Source organism: Gadus chalcogrammus, chromosome 4 (genome assembly GCF_026213295.1).
Source record: "Gadus chalcogrammus isolate NIFS_2021 chromosome 4, NIFS_Gcha_1.0, whole genome shotgun sequence".
Classification (NCBI taxonomy): domain Eukaryota; kingdom Metazoa; phylum Chordata; class Actinopteri; order Gadiformes; family Gadidae; genus Gadus; species Gadus chalcogrammus.
In genome coordinates this window covers 19,287,564-19,303,950 of record NC_079415.1, presented here as the reverse complement: position 1 = coordinate 19,303,950, position 16,387 = coordinate 19,287,564, and positions in this window count along the sequence as shown.

The window sequence follows — 16,387 nt, the reverse complement described above, 5'->3', positions numbered from 1 at the left end:
TACCTACAGCTCTTTATTGCTATATTGTTTTAATATTTTTATATTGAAGTACAGTTTAAAATGATGAAATCGTTGGTCTATCAGTATCAATAAAATACATAAGTTGTAATTTGGGGCGTATTTATTTAATTTAATTTTATATCTTATATATAGCCTATAGGCCTATATTTGTTTTGTTAAATGTCATTGAGCCTAATAAGGTATATTATGCACAAAGTTCTTCGTTATAGAGCGATATACTTTAATATAAGAGGAATAGTTTGAAATCAATGCTACAGTGGCGCAAGCTGTGGTACAAGTGGTAGTGACGCTAAGTTATCCTGAAGGCCGGTGTTCTATTCTCTCCACGGACTGATTCATTTTAGCTCTTTTAGTCAAACTTATTGACGCAATCGGCCTCTTTCATTTAACATTTTTGTATGATTTAGTACGATGGTATGGTATGATAATTATATGACGGGTTGCGACGCTGGCTGGTGTCGGTTGGCTGGCTGCCGCTGGCAACTGCCGCTGTTCGCTGCATGGCCGCTGCCACTGGCTCTGGCAGGCTGACCGACTAGGTCGCGACCATAAAAGCGTCGCGACCCTTTTGGCGGCAAATAGGTCGCAACCAATCAGAGGTAGGCTATGGCTGAATGAGCGACCTGTGGCAGCCAGCCATTGTCACCATGGCTGCTACCACAACCAAAAGCCTATATGTTATCAGTTAACATCTCATTGAACAGAATAAATATAGGTTACGTGCGTCAGTGTAATAAAAACGTAGGCCTACATGCAATAATATATAGCTTAGATATTGATAGACCAATATGCCTTTTTATAATATAAAAATAAATATGCCTTTTGGTCTATCCATCTATAATTCATTTTAATTTAACTTTGTAATACAGTGATGCGTATGAATTGGTATTGATTATATTGTATAGCCTTTTCTTTTTTAAATGTCAAAGACTAATAAAATATCATCTGAAGCAAATTATAGTGTAGCCTAATATAGTTCTATAAAAAGTGTAACGTGTCTATCATAAAAGCCACAGCGGTGTAATTGTTTATAAGTGTAACGATGTTCTTCATGTTAGCCACAGTGGTGTAAGTGCAGCGATGCTAGATTAGTAATCAAGGGGTTGTGGGTTTGAATTTATTCACAGTTAGATAGATTTTTGCTCTTTTAGTCAAACTTATTGACGCAATCGGCCTCTTTCATTTTAGCAGGATTTAGTACAATGTTATGATAATTATACGACGTAATGACGGGCTGCGACGCTGGCTGTCGGTTGGCTGGCTGCGACGACAGGCCAGCCGCTGGCTGCCGCTGGCCGCTGGCAACTGGCGCTGGTCGCTGCCGCTGCCGATGGCTCTGGCAGGCTGACCGACTAGGTCGCGACCATAAAAGCGTCGCGACCCTTTTGGCGGCAATTGCAAATAGGTCGCAACCAACCAGAGGTATGGCTGAATGAGCGACCTGTGGCAGCCAGCCATTGTCACCATGGCTGCTTTCATAACCAAAAGCCTATGTTATCAGTTAACATCTCATTGAACAGAATAAATATACGTGCGTCAGTGTAATAAAAACGTAGCCTACATACAATAATATATAGCTTAGATATTGATAGACCAATATGCCTTTTTATAATATATATAAATAAATAGGCCTTTTGGTCTATCCATCTATAATTAATTTTTAATTAACTTTGTAATACAGTGATGCGTATGAATTTGTATTGATTAGCCTATTGGTTTTTAAATGTCAAAGACTAATAAAATATCCTATGAAGCAAGTTATAGTGTAATATAGTTCTATATAAGTGTAACGGTGTCTATCATAAAAGCCACAGTCAGGGGCGGCCCCAGCACATTTGGCGCTCTAGGCGAGCTTCACTCCTGGCGCCCCCCCCCCCCCCTCCGCAAAAATAAAAAAAATAATAATAAAAAGATTGAAAAAAAAAAAAAATAGTTTGTTAATTCCCCACGAAAACTGAATTGCAACCTTGAAAAACTGTTTTGCCCTGTAACTGCATTTCTTTCACATAAACACAACAACGATCGCAACGATGAACAAACATTAATTCAAGAATAAAATCCACGGAGGAAATGGCAAGCCTGTGCCCTGCTGAACTACGCTCCGACCACGCCCCCCTGTGAGACGGTTTATGGACACATGCCCCGTTTTGGGAAAGTTCACTTGACCAGTTCAGTTCATAGTTCACACATTTTAAAATGAACGAGTTCAGTTCATAGTTCATTATTCAAAAGTTTGAACTAAGTTCACAGCTCTCAATATGTTGCGAGCTATAATGTTCTACATCTCTATATGTCTGCAATACCGCTCTCGGCATGGCATCTAAGCAATTTCGGCGCTCTCACACTTACCAGCCGTGTTTGTCTTCCTTAAAGGGTGTACTATGCAACGAGTAATATATTTGAAGTGCTGTTGCACTGGCTATGGTCGTTATACAGTGCGCCCCTATTTTAATCATGTCTTTTTTTATATAATGTAGAATAAATGGACATATCATTTTTGATATACCCGCCTCTGTAAAATCTTGAAATAACTATATGACAGGGAGTAGGACAACTTTGACTGAGGTACATATTTTCTTCTTAACTCAACTAAAGTGCCCGAAGCAATTCACGCATTCATCAACCTTTCCTATGTGGAATTCATTATAGGCAAAGAACAGGATTTAAAGATTTACCTTTCTCCTTTGCACGTTTCTCTTCTTCTTCCTTTCTCTTCTTCTTAAATTGCGCCCCGGATGGCTTTTGCCTCTTCATTTTCTTGATTTCGTTCTTGATTCTCGATTCTTGAAAACACTCTAACCAAACGTCTTATAGTACTAGCATGTTCTGACGAAACCAAGGAGGTAGGTTCCCCTTCCGTTTTCGATTTTTGGCTAATTTTACCCTAATGTTAGATTTATTTTTTTTAATGTCAAAATATTGGTTGGAGATATAGAAGGGGCGCAAAAATATGTAGGAAAATAAAAAATATATATATAATTGTGTTTTTTTTTGTTTTTTTTTGGGCGCATTATTTTGCGCTCCCCCTCTAGATGGCGCTCTAGGCGGCCGCCTAACCCGCCTGTAGGGAAGGCCGCCCCTGGCCACAGTGGTGTACCTAATTGTTTATGAGTGTAAGGTAGCGATGTTAGGTTAGTAGGCCTAATCAAGTGGTTGTGAGTTCGAATTTTTTCACTGTCAGATAGATTTTTGCTCTTTTAGTCAAAATTACTGACGCAATTAGCCTCTTTCATTTTAACATTTTAGTAGGATTTAGTACGATGTTATGATAATTATACGACGTAATGACGGGCTGCGACGCTGGCTGGTGTCGGTTGGCTGGCTGCGACGACAGGCCAGCCGCTGGCTGCCGCTGGCAACTGGCCGCTGCCACTGGCTCTGGCAGGCTGACTGACTTGGTCGCGACCATAAAAGCGTCGCAACCCTTTTTGCGGCAAATAGGTCGCAACCAACCAGAGGTATGGCTGGTTGCTCATTCAGCCATACCTCTGGTTGGTTGCAACCTATTTGCCGCCAAAAGGGTCGCAACGCTTTTATGGTCGCGACCTAGTCGGTCAGCCTGCCAGAGCCAGCGGCAGCGGCCAGCGACCAGCGGCAGTTGCCAGCGGCCAGCGGCAGGCCTGCCGTCGCAGCCAGCCAACCGACACCAGCCAGGCGTTGCTGCCCGTCATTACGTCGTATGATTATCATACCATCGTACTAAATCATACAAAAATTTTCAAATGAAAGAGACCGATTACGATTACGAGTTTGAGTAAAATAGTAAATATAGGCCTACCTGATCGTGATGAGTAGGCTATCGAACAGCCATTGTGATGATTACCAACCTATAGGGCCACTACCACTTGTACCACTGTGCCATTGACTTTTCGTCGTTGCACTTTTATTAAACTATATAACTCTATAACGAAGTGCTTTGTGCATAATATACCTATTAGGCTTAATGACATTTAACAAAACAAATATATAGGCTATATATAAGATATAAAAATCATTATTTGAATACGCCCCAAATTACAACTAATACATTATATTGATACTGATAGACCAACGATCATTTTAAACTGTAGGCCTACTTCAATCTAGAGATATTAAAACAATATTAGCAATAAAGAGCTGTAGGTAGCTTTCGCCCTTTCTGGTACTTCAACTGTCGCAAAAAAAACCGTTAATAACATGCAAATTAACTGATTAAGGACTTTGAGCGACCAAAACGGCAGCCAGACGAGAAAACGGCAGCCAGACGAGCGACCAACACAGCGACCAAAGCGACCTATACGTCGCGACCAATGCGACCTACGACCAATGCGACCTAGATCGCGACGCACGTCGTTGGCCACTCAGAGAGCTCGGCCCTGCTCCTTACCGGAAATGACGATCACGACTGCCGCCGTGGCTCCTCCCCCGCAATAAACATCCCGCTTTGAACGGTGAACTCTTTACGCTTAGCAGCTATAAAAAGCTATAAAAACTACAAAATGACTCTATTAATGCAGGCTATGTGGAAAATGCGCCGACTTTGGCTCAGCCTGGCTCCGCCTCTTCCGCTACGTAGCTAAGATGGCTGCCGTTGAGTACGGGGAGTGTCCTTCGATCCACACTTCACGATTAGCCCGTTTTGAGTACGGCATCCGGGTCCTTGAAGTATACTTCTTTTCGCCGGATCTGAATTGGAACGTACTGTGTACTCAAATGTTGGCTAGTAAGTGCGGACAGTACGGGTATTGGCAAGGGCGTAACCATGGTTTAGACATTGGGGGGGTTAAATTTTTTATTATTATTTGTTAATTGCATTGCCTACAATTCTATATTCATATATGAAAATGTGGACATTTAGAACATAGTTTCGAGGACTACATTGACCATTTGAATTCACATCTAAAGGAATAGTGTAATAATGTAATGTCTGCCCCGCCCCCCCCCCCCACACACACACACACACACACATACACACACACTTTGTTTTGGTTAGCTGCTTACTGACCTTAAACACACCTACCAATTACAATTATGCTCTTCCAGTAGTACTGTAGCAAAAAGGATAGCTTCCAATGGAAAAATACCACATACCCATGACCACATGTCATTATGTTATCAGAAGAACAGTGGCTGACCTTCGTGATCCTTTTGGTCTATATATTCTGCTTGTATTAGAAGTAGGCTACTTTTATGTATTGCTGACATGTAGGCCCAGGTTATAAACAATGTTGTAAGGCTGTCTAGTCTCATATTCAAAATTCTCACCTTATCACCTGCATGTCCAGAGCATGTCCCTGTCTGGCCACTGCTTTCAGCATGCCTGTCAAGTTACTTACTGTCTGAAAAAAACTGCGTATGCTTGGCTGTTGGTCCAGTTTCTTCTGCTTTTTAGGTAACCTCAAATCCTCCATTACTCAACTTTACTTTCTTGGCTCTCACTGAAGAAAGAGTGTGGGGTAACCATGACAACGCAGAAAGTCGCGAGGTGGTTTCAAACTAAATCGCACAAGTGTACAATTAGGAGGGGGGATTCACACACTCAACAAACGGAAATAAATTGAAAATAAATAAGACATAACCAGTGATGTTGATAGGTTTTCAATGTAGTGAGTCCCCGGGACCCACAGGTGGCGAGTTGGGTGGGTCCCTGAGAAATTCAATGGGTCCCGACTCCCCAGTTTAAAAAATGTGTTTCTTTTTTATTATTATTCTATTTCTTAAATTAAATTAATAGTGTTAAACTCCTTGATGGTGGTATGATATGGTTAGAGCTGGAGTACTCAACCGTTCATGTTTAACACTAGAAACGCCGGGCCATTTTTACTTACTCCTAGCGCCGCAAGAGGGGTCAAATGACCCCTAAGTCATTTTAATGAGAGGCTGTGCATTTGCACATAATGATCACTAGGTGGCGCCAATGAGCTATTACCGCGCGAGCGCCACATTTGTGTGTATGTGTGTGTGTCACAAGCCTAGTCCTCACGATTTTGTCATAAATGTACATATATTCAATCAGAAGGATTGCAAAAAAATCCTGTTGGATTTGCTCATTCGACACGAATGAGCACAGCATCGAGCAGTGGAAACGTGGGTTTATTTACTATGAAGTTCGTATTTTTAATTGTTGAAATGAAATCAGCGGTGACGAGCTAGTTGTTTTGGTAGCGGCTAAATTAGCATGTTGCGATACCTTGTACAGGGGATCACGTCTGCGCCGAGTAGATGCGCAGAGGGTTGAAACAGCGCTTGTCCGATCTGCTCACAAGAAGGTTTCTTTGGCCAGTTACTGTGATTAAACACGAGTTGTTTAATGTTCACAATGTATCGTTTTTCATGGGGAAAATGAGATGCGTCCCCGGGACGCATGGATAGTGAGTTTAGTGCGTCCTTTCAGATTTTAATGCGTCAGGGACGCAGGACGCGTACCTAGCAACATCACTGCATAACAAGAGACCGATCCATTGACAGGGTTCATAAAAAGAGAACATATATTTTACATTTTATCCTGCTGTATATTGGGGGGGACAGGTTAGTATTTTCTCAACATTGGGGGGGACACGACCCCCCCAAAGAATGCGTGGTTACGCCCTTGGGTATTGGAACACGGCACTGGTTTTACGGATCCGTTCCGGAAGCCGCAATACCTCCATAGCGGATCCGCCGCGGATAGGGTTGCCAACTTTCAGAAATTAAAATAAGGGACGCCCACCACGGGCCGACTCCTGTGGGGCGGGGCGCCCGCATTAGTGGTATGTTTTATTTTGTGCTGGTGTTTTTAGTAAAGGGTTGATCAAGAAAGCAATTAGTCATACTTAAAGCTTGAAATGCTTTATTACCACATAACATTCTCTTATAAAGTGCAGTCAATTAAATCTTGAATGAAATCTCTTTGTGTGGCGTGTGCAGCAATGAACTTTTAAAATATAAACTAAATAAACTGAGAACTTCATGTTACTTTTTAAGTGCATAACTATAGGGACTCTCTTTGAAAAATTTTACAAAAAAAACCAGTACAAATAAACAACAAAAACACTTATAAACTTATGTAAAAAAAGAAAGTGCCAATCATTACTCCTTCCCTCAACATTACTCCTCCCCTCAAAACTGTTACTTCTTTTTCCAGGTGTACTTCTTGTTACTCCTTGCAGCACTGAGTAACTCTTTGTCTTTCAAAGCGCTGTTATAAAACTCTGAACAGGACTGCTCAAAGTTGAGAGTGATCAGGAGCTCACTTCTCATGAGCTCTGTGGAGCACCTGTTCCTGCATTCACTCCATTTGTTGGCCATTCTGGAGAAGATCCTTTCCACACATCCAGTGGATGCTGGGATGATCTAGGAAATGTATGTATATTAAAGAATAAAGGTTTTCTTTTAACAAATGTATTTATTTATTTATTAACTGTTAATCCATTAGTATGATTTGTTCTTTAAGTGGCCATATATAATATTTATATACTTCTGTATATTAAATAAATGGTCGTTCATTCAACTTTTGAAACTCAACATCCTAAACATCAATCAAACCACAACAGTTTACTAAAATAGGCTCTGCCCATGCACTGCGATGTTCTGGCAAAAGCACAACCAGATAGGAAATCAATCACAACATAATGTCTCATACCGTATCAACCTCAGGAGATGATTGGGGTATGAAGAACTGTGACACTGACGCTTGGGTCTTCTGTGATCTTTCGTGTCTGCAGTGTTGCTCTCCTGTTGCATGCTGTCTGATGTCAGACAGACCACCGTGCGCCACTGAAAACACTCGCCGACATATTTTACAACTTGCCTTGTAAACATCTCCACTGACGCTGTCCAGCCAAGGATGTGCGTCTTCCCACTCACGTCCGTATTTCTGCAAGCGTTTACGCTTTTGAGGACGTGGTGGAGTACCGGGTGTAGTGGGCATTTTTAAAAGGCGCGGGTTTTGTGAGCAGCGCCGGTGTGTGGTGTCTGTCGCTAGGCAACCGTGACCACCACACGCATGCGCATACACACAGATGACCGGAGCCGGTCTTGCGTAGATCCCGCCGCGACAATTTTGCTGACCGTAGTACCGTATTCCCTGTGTTTTGTTTTGATCATTGTTAGATTTAGTATTTGTGTGTGTGACAGACATGTGTATTGGAGATTTATGGAAATACGGAACAAATTACGTCCCGTATTGGTTCAATACGGGACGCAACATTTAATTGCCAAATAAGGGACGATTCCGTATTTTACGGGACGGTTGGCAACCCTAGCCGCGGAGTCCTTTTGCTGTGTGGGTTGGCTTTGACTCTCTGAAGTCAAGATTGAAATGCTACATGGAAGGGATAGGGATTGTTGCCATATGCGGGACAGGTGTCAGTTCACTTCGGGTCCATGCCATTTCTCCGATACTCCATTGTTCTGACCTCTTGGACGTAGGCGGACTCCTCCGGCTGGACGACTCCTCCCGCTGCCGCTCAGGTTAACCGGAAGTGGCTCTATAACCACTTGTTGAAAGGGCTACAGCGCCACCTAGGGTAGCGGATTCAGCCATGCTCCGGCCATTATCCGATCTCTTACGCCTCGTTTCCACATACGTATGTTTTTCGTATCCGTGCTTCCGTAAATTTACGGAAGGGGGCGCTAGTGTTTTACGTACGGACATGAATTTATTTACGGTCAGCCAAAAAGATTGGGGAACGTGTGATAATGGCCGTTTTTAGGAGGCCGGTACTTTGGAACATGAGGATCGACATATACAGAGATAAAAACAAAACCAACCAAGCTTGGACAGAGATCGGCGAGGAGTTTGGCCTGCCAGGTACTTACATGTTTTGTGAAAAACATAAAAACGTTCATACGGTATCTCTGTAAAACGACGGCGAAAGTTACATTTTTTGAACGTGTATTACGGACATACCGGACAGAAATTTTACGGAGGGGAGGAGTCTCGGAGGAAAAACGGACATTACGGAGAAACACATAGGAATGAATGGACTTTCGGTCGGAGACGGTTGGATCGCATACGAGAATGTACGTATGTGGAAACGAGGCCTTACGCCTCGTTTCCACATACGTATGTTTTTCGTATCCGTGCTTCCGTTAATTTATGGAAGGGGGCGCTAGTGTTTTACGTACGTACATGAATTTATTTACGGTCAGCCAAAAAGATTGGGGAACGTATTATAATGGCCGTTTTTAGGAGACCGGTACTTTGGAACATGAGGATCGACATATACAGAGATAAAAACAAAACCAACCAGGCTTGGAAAGAGATCGGCGAGGAGTTTGGCCTGCCAGGTACTTACATGTTTTGTGAAAAACATAAAAACTTTCATACGGTATCTCCGTAAAACGACGGCGAAAGTTAAATTTTTTGAACGTGTATTACGGACATACCGGACAGAAATTTTACGGAGGGGAGGAGTCTCGGAGGAAAAACGGACATTACGGAGAATCACATAGGAATGAATGGACTTTCGGTCGGAGACGGTTGGATCGCATACGAGAATGTACGTATGTGGAAACGAGGCGTTAAGGCCCGTTCACACCCTACGGTAAATACGGATACGGACAGTTTCGTCCAGTCCCGGAGGTGTTTCGTCCGTAAATGGGTCCGTCGCCTCTGAGCTTACGAATCCAGAGTGCTCCGGGAGAACCGGAGCAATGCCACCGGAAATCGAGGCGGCAGTATAGAGTCAAAAGTCAGACCATTCGCGAAAATAGATAGTCGTATAATATCGTATGTATATTATATGTATATATATATATATATATATAGTATTTGACGTTTTGTACTTTACTGTTCAAACTTTATTGTTTATTGTTATTGTTCCCCTGCTTTGGCAATGAGTTGTAACTGGTAATTTAACAACATTTTGAGGAGATAATCTGCGGGTTGGTGAGGGGTGTCACATGCCACCGCACACTTTTTGCACTTTTTTTTGTCGATTTCGGATGACGCAAAGCAAAATCATCGCTACAGATGTCATGTTTGCGATTGTAGATGCCGTTAATTTGTGAAACGACAGTCACTGCCCTCTAGAGGATTTATTGCGTAACATCGATAACAACGCTGAAACCAGACGGAGGTATGAAGGGTAGCTCCGGGGGCAACGTTTGGGGCGACAGACGAATTTCGTCCGGATCCGGAGGTATGGATCGGCCTTTAAATTGACACGGTCCGTTCGAGTAGCTAAATCGGTATAAGGCTTAATCCGATCTAGATGTCCCATGTAAACGCACAGACTGTGGGACTCCTCGATGGCGGCCAACTCTAGCATCGGAGAGGTGGGACATGGAACAGGGACTGTTCTATTTCACGTGTGTTTCCCCTGTACGTTTGTTACTGAACCACTGATGCCACCTACTGGCCAAAGTTATTATTGCCCCGCAAAATGTCTTGTTTTAATGTTGTCATGGTTACCAGCTGCACGCTCCGTTAAGGTATGGCCACACTGAACGTGTTACTTGCACAACGCGCCTAACCTGATGCTTGATTATTGTGTGTCACAAAAATGGTTCAACGCGCATAACGCAGCTAGATGAGCCCGCCCAAAACGTATTTTCCCCTGCTTTTCTTTTGCTCCACAAACATGGCTGAGATCACCGAGATCACCCACAACAAATCAGCGCTGTATTTGTTGTGGGTGTTCGAGGAGAGTAGGAAACCCAAACGCCATGTTTGGGTGCATGATAGAGCTTTGATCGAGCCCAGAAAATCAAGCCCGACCCGGCCCGAGGCCGTGCATGTTCTGTCTGAGCCCCGCCCGGCCTGACACATTAACTAATTATGAGCCTGAGCCCGAGCCCCACCGACGCGCAACAGAGGTGTCTTGCTTCGCGGCCTGACCCGGCCCGTGGGTCGGCTCGGATAGCTTGGGCGGAGAATCTAAACTCTAGTGCATGACATCCTCCGTAGGCGCTACAAGCTGGGTGAGTTTCACCACCTCCTCATCGTATGAGCACACACTGAAACGATGACTTAGTCGGCCATGTTGTCTCTGCTTCTGTGCGTCCTTGGCTCCACCTCTCTGCCAGTGACATCGGGTCAAGCTCAACGCTGATTGGCTATCGCGGCTATGCGTCACGCGTAGGAGCATAAAAAGTTCAATCTTTTGAACTCCGCGCGTTGGTGCGTTGGGCACGTAAAACGCCTCTTACGCGCCTTATGCGCTGCTTTAGCACGTGTAACAGATCAACGGGCCTAAACCCATGGTTTCCTATGCAAAAATCCCGATTTTCTACACCTCTAATGCTCATAATGCGTTCAGTGTGGCCGTACCTTTACATACACAATTGGAACACAAAGTGCTCTGCATCTGTCTTTATGCTACTTCTCTAGCTACAAGTTAGCCTCGGAAAACATTGTTGTTTTAACTTACTTTCAAGCGATCATAAAGAAAGAGTGAACTGGAACGTGTCGTCTGCGTGGTTTCTTGCAAGAGGAGTTATCTAACTATTGACCCCGGCAAGGCGCTGGTGGTAGAAGACAGCAAAGGGACCTCCGGCCCAAACCCATCTCTCTCGGGTAGCGTCGTCACCAGCGTGACAGGGACCATATCGTTCAACCTCTTAAGGAGGTTGATGTAGTATATCTGTTTGCTCTTGCCCCTGTCCGACCTTACTACCTCGTAAGGGGAGAGATCGCGTAATCTAGTGCCTTTGTCGTACAGGTGTCTCTGACTCTCCTGGGCTCAGTGCAAATGCTCACATGACAATAATCCTAGTGAGTGCATCATTGCACGCAAGGCCATGACGTACCTTATTTAATTTTTGCTGTCGCTGGAACCCTCCTCCCAGTTCTCTTCAATTTCGAGCATCCTTGTGTACGAACTTACGGATCAATGACTTCAAGATCTGGTTGAAATGCTCACACAAGCTGTCTGTGGCTGGGTGGGCGATAGACGCTTGTGCGGATGGCCTTGATTTTCAACAACCCGCTAAGTTCCCTAAGCGTGCGTGACATGAAATTGGTGCCCTGGTCATGGAGAATCTCTTTTGGGATTGTTGCCTGGAATGGAATTGCTTCCGGGACCCCTGTGCGGACGTTCTAATGGCCCGATAATATCCATACCAATGCGGTCGAAGGGGGCTTCTACCAGGGGGACGGGCCGCAAGAGAGCCATGGGCGACATCAAGGATCACTCCTCTCTGGCTGCCTACTATCAGCAGGTGCCTACAACACCCTGATGCTGTAGATAAAAGAGAGCTCTTTGGAGCTCAACATCTCCAAGACCAAGGAGCTGTGTTGTGGAGGGAGGCGAACATCTTACCCCCAACCTCTCTTTGAACCGCTGAGGCTGAATGGGCAGACAATTGAGCATGTAGAGGCCTTTAGATACCTGGGCACAGATATCGACACCCATCTGTCCTTCTCCCAGCACACAGACTCGGTGTACAAAAAGGCACAGCAACGCCTGTTCCTGCTGAGGAAACTCAGGAGCTTTGATGTCAGACAGGACATTTTAACAGCTGTCTATAAATCACTCATAGAATCTGTACTCACGTTCAACATCACATCCTGGTTCAGCCGGATCATCAATCAAGGAAGCAAAATAACTGGCAAAACTCAAAATCAATTATCAGTACTCCACAGCCAGGCAGTTAAAAGAAAAGCCAACCTTATTACACAGGATCCCACCCACCCCCTGCACAAGTCCTTCCAACTTCTGCCATCAGGCCGCCGAATTAGAGTACCCCTCTCTATGAAAAACATACACAAAAACTAATTTCTACCCATTGCCATAAACAGCTTAAATAAACAATGAACAATGATGAATGATCAGTACATTGTCCTGTTTGTATGTCGAGCCACGTCAAAGATGATTTTCTGTTACGACAGACAATAAAGTTTTCTGAATCTGAATCTGAATCTGAATGGCGACGGCAGTCCGAGTATAGTTAAGGCTGTAATGTCATTGGCTCATCTGCGTACTAAGGGCGGAGCTTAACAACAGGTCAATTGGGCGACGTCCTCCTCACTCGTGTGTGTCACGACACACACGATAAAGCCTATCCCTAACCTTCTTAAAGTGTGGGTAAGCAAGCCCAAGACTTACATGTCCCTATCTGTCATGTACGCACCCCCGTAGTCCCCCTAACAGCCTGTGGAAAACCATTCCAATCTAACTCCAGAATCAGGGGATGCGTTGGGCTCGGCCTAACGGCCGCCTTGATTCTGTGCGTTTTGCCCGAATAGCAAATTTCGATGGAGACAAAGGGATACTCGTAAACATCCCCATGCATACACCTCACCATAACCCTAGATGCCTCTACCTATGCCTCGGATCGCACCAGGCGCTGATGGATCATGGTCTGCATGCAGCCCGAATCCAGAAGAGCCTGGTGCATACCCTGCTGTATCCTCACTGGGATACGGTACGCCTCACCAAGACTGTTGGGAGGAGACGGGACGCAGGCGTCCATCATAGGGCACTCCCGACGGAAGTAGCCAGGCTGCCCGCGTCGCCAACACCCCTCCCCTGCCGTCTGAGCGCCCATCTGCTGGGTGGGGGGAAGTGATGCACATGCCTGCTCTGGAATAGTGGCGCCCAATTGCCCTCGGTGTTGGCAGTTGCTGGTCCGACGGAGGGGGGGGACAGGTGGCTCTCGGCAAGGTCGATGGTGGCCGTGAGGCTCTGCGGGGCGGGGGGCTGGTACTGCACCCAGGCGGCGGTTCTGGCCGGTTCTGGCCCCTCGATGAACCTCTCTTGGATGACCTGCTCCATGAGCCCCTCCGCCGTGTTCTGGTCCGGGACCAGCTACCTCCTGGCTCTGTCACGCAGCTGCTGGGCGCAGGCGAAGGGTCGGTCCCCCTCCGTGAGCACCAACGCTCGGAAGCGGCACCGATGCTCTTCCGGGTTCAGGTAAGCCAGTCCCGGATGGCCCTGGCGACGGCGTCATAGTCCCGTTGGCTCACGGCCGTGAGACTTTGGGCCGCAGGCTGGGCCTCGCCTGTCAGGAGAGGCAGGAGATGGTGAGGCCACTCCTGACACGGCCACCTGGAGACCTCAGCCACGCCCTGGAAGGTTTCCAGGAACGCCTCAGCGTTGTTGCACTCCCCCATCTTTTGGATGTGGATATGGGGTACGGCTACAGCTGCTCTGTACCCGTCTCCGCCTCCGACGGAGGTGACGAGTTCACAGAGGATAGCCCGATCTGCCGCCAGAGACTGGGCTATCTCCAACAGCACCCCATTCTGGACTTGATGCAGTTGGCCCTGCAACTCCGACATCTGGGCCAGGTGTCCCAATACGTTTGCCAACGGCGACTGATCTCGATTTGGCCGCTCTGTGCCCCATATTGGGCTCCAATGTAAGAGTTCTTTAGCACAGAGGAGACAGAGTCAGTGTAGTGCTTGGGCAATACCCGGTTTAATAATAATAAACAATAACAGCGTGCAACGAATACTGGCAGGGGCTCAAAGAATGTTTGCTGTTTGCTGCTTCCAGTCCTTTGTGCTGTAGCTCTCGCTCACGCTGCCTTCATCCCTATTGCAAGGCAAGGCAGTCACATAAATACACACTCCCTAGCAGGTCTGATTCCGAGCAGGTGCACACAATCCGACCCAATCAACAGGGCAGATCCGTAGTGCCCCAAACATGACTCCCTAACCCCACCTGCAGGCCAAACGTCATACGTCCACACACAGTGGAGCATTATCCCATCCTAGTTAAGTGCTTTAGGCCCCTAGTGCATGTTTGGACCATGTGATCTGAGGGTTAGGGTTAGGGTGACGCTCCCAACTTCTAAAATGTTTTGAAGACATGGCAATGAAACAGCAGCTAATTTGTAGCTGACACAAACGGACACGAATAACCACGCATCGATACAATCAGGAACATAAACCTTTACATGATCAGACATTGACACACATAATCCATGCATTCTGCATTATTCCCGACACCCTAGGCTCCAAACAAAATGCAGAGGTAGGTTTTCAGCTTTGTTAGGATAGCTCGGCAGAGTCAACTTCCCTGATATGGTGTTGTCTTGACCCCTCTATCAGTAGAAGCAGAAACTAGTCAGAACTAGTGTCAGCACTATAAATGTGTGTTCCAATGAGGTAATAATGTTAGCTTTAATATCGTGTGGCCTACGGGGTAATAGAAGAAATTAACTTGCATCAACATATGCTTGCATACAGTGTCTTAATCGTGTTGACGTCTAAACTTTTTGAGTTTGATTGGCACATGCCTATAAATGTTGCGAACATGATGCATCCACAACACAGCAGCAACAGTGATGATTTAGAACCTACATCACCTATTTCTTTTTTGCAGTCACTCAAAGATTTTCCCTCCCAGTTGTCTTTCTGCCCCAGCCCCCTCTCTCGCTCACTCTCTCTCTCTGCGCTATTATTTTCCAGGCTGGAATGATGGATGAGGCTGTGTCATCATGTTTATTATAATGTACAGCAGACATTCTGCCTTCAAGGAAATGCCAGAAAGGTTGAAACCCACAAGAAGAGCAGAAACCACCTGATCTGAAGGGGTTAAAATCGTGAAACCAAAAACAACCGTGTTGTCCAGGTTCTGTTTGCGCGGTGCATGCATGCATGTTTGCATATCTTTGCATATTGTATTATGATAGGGTAAAAATCTTTGATCTCACAAATCATGCACACAGAAAGAAAAACCCTTTTCAGTGGAAGAGCGTCATTGTGGGTCATGCCGGTGTAAAGAATCACGTGCATTGATGGTCTATAATCAGAATTAAATGAAGTTACAGTGAAACAGCAATAAGATCATCCTGTTTAGCTTTACAAAACAACAGATATTCATAGTTTCGGGGGAATGTAGTTCAAACTCGTGAAACTGTTGACTTTCTACTGGCTACCATACGAGTGGAACAGGAACAAGATACTGATTTGTGGTCAGCAGTGCAGCAGTCCCTTATCTTGCTATATTTCCTGAAGCCTGTTTCTCAAGAACGATTTAAGTGCCTTGAATATACGTCTGTTAGTTATATTGACTGATTGAGTGACAGCTCCTCCCCCCATCACAACCCCACCATAGACACCCAACGATTCCTCTCCTCCCTCCTTCCTTCCTTCTCTCTCTCTCTCTCTCTCGCTCACTCTCTTGTACTCTCGCTTGCTCACCCTAACAAGCCTAAGCAGAGAAGTCTAGACAAAAGCATTAGGCCTTAATCATTACAGTAATGAAACTTTCTCATCGCTCATAGATCAAGTCCACAAGAGCCCCCCCACCACAATGGGACACAATGGGACAATCTGAGCCATATTGAAATAGATTGATTTCAATGGATTGCTCTCGGGTGTCACTGTCAACCTTCCTATCAAGCTCAACATTGTGGTGATCTACCATCCTCCAGGTCCCCTTTGCGGCTTCTACGACGAGATGGATGTCCTTCTCAGCTTTTTCCAGAAAATGGCACGCCACTCGTTATACTG